General features: G+C 45.2%; 1 pseudogene; it reads left to right on the top strand.

The window, feature by feature from the left end:
• Window positions 1-1015: 1015 nt before the first annotated feature.
• Window positions 1016-1565, top strand: LOC102849294 (annotated as a pseudogene).
• The last annotated feature ends 3 nt before the right edge of the window (window positions 1566-1568 follow it).

Below are 1568 nucleotides of genomic sequence, written 5' to 3'. Positions count from 1 at the left end.
AAGACTAAGGTGCATCTGATTCAAGCAATAGTCTTTCTGATTATTGGTTATGCATACAAAACCTGGACAATGAATAAGGATGACAGAAAAATTGACGTATTTGAGTTGTAGTGTTGAAGAGCACTGAATATCCCATGGATGGCCAAGAAAGAGAATGAACAGATATGCCTTGGAGAGGGTGCAGCTGGAGTGATGATCTTTGGAGGCAAGAATGATGAGGCTCCACCTCATATACTTTGGATGCATTGCTAGGAGGTGTTATTCCTTGGAGAAGTACATAATGTTGGGAAGGGTGGAGGGTCAGCAAAGATAAGGAAGACCCTCAACCAAGCAGATTGACAGGCTGACTGCTGCAATGGATTCTTGTGTGTCAGGAAGTCTGAGGATGGTGCAGGATAGGACTGGGTTCAGATCTTTTGTTCACAGGTTTGCTATGGGTTGTACTTGACTCGATGACACCTAACAACAACAACAACGACAGGGTGGGGCATGGACCTATGGAAAGCACTCTGGGAATGTAGGGTGTAGATTAGACATGTGAATGCACAGAAAAAGAATACCTTGCCAGGATCAGAGGGTTACTGGACTCAGCAGGTGGTCATGTCAGTGCATTTCTTTAAGGTAGTCAAATGAATACAAGAAATGAGTGGGCATTGTGGTGGGACAGCAATTAGAGATATTAGAGATATTTATCTTTATTATCCCTCTGAGCTACAAAATACTAATAAAGATTTCTCTACTTGCCATCAAGAGAGAAAAAAATTATAGATGGCTATGGGACGTATTCCCTGGACATATTCGTACACATAGTTGACAAATTGATTCTATTGGACCAACGACACCAGTAGCACCAGGTTAGAAATGAGTCATCACAGGAACAGATACTTACTCCGGCCTGGGCTTTGCATATCCTGTAACTTATGCAAATGCAAAAAAAAAAAAATACCATTGCAGGATTGGAAAAAAGATACTGTACCAATTTGGGTCACCATTTTATATTTACTCTGACCAAGAAATGTACTTTGGCAGCGGGCTCTGCTCGGCTCCCGCGTCGCCACAGCCGAAGCCCCCACTCGCCCTTCCGTTGCGTCGGGATGAGCTCCCGGAAAGTGCTGGCCATTCAGGCCCGAAAGCGGAGGCCGAAAAGAGAGAAACATCCGAAAAAGCCAGATCCTCAACAGAAAGCTCCCTTAGTTTCTCCTCCACCACCACCGCCACCGCCACCACCGCTGCCAGACCCCACGCCTCCAGAGCTGGAGGAGGAGATCCTGGGGTCCGATGATGAAGAGCAAGAGGACCCTGCAGACTACTGCAAAGGTGGCTATCATACAGTAAAGACTGGAGACCTCTTCAATGGCCTATACCATGTTATTAGGAAGCTAGGATGGGGACACTTCTCCACAGTCTGGCTATGCTGGGATATGCAGGGAAAAAGATTTGTTGCAATGAAAGTTGTAAAAAGTGCCCAGCATTATACAGAGACGGCCTTGGATGAAATAAAATTGCTCAAATGTGTTCAAGAAAGTGATCCCAGTGACCCAAATAAAGACATGGTGGTTCAACTAATC

Source organism: Elephantulus edwardii, unplaced genomic scaffold (assembly GCF_000299155.1).
Source record: "Elephantulus edwardii isolate Elephantulus edwardi_28Jun2011 unplaced genomic scaffold, EleEdw1.0 scaffold00219, whole genome shotgun sequence".
Classification (NCBI taxonomy): domain Eukaryota; kingdom Metazoa; phylum Chordata; class Mammalia; order Macroscelidea; family Macroscelididae; genus Elephantulus; species Elephantulus edwardii.
The sequence above is the reverse complement of the archived record's forward strand: the minus strand, read 5'-3'. Positions and strand labels throughout refer to the sequence as shown.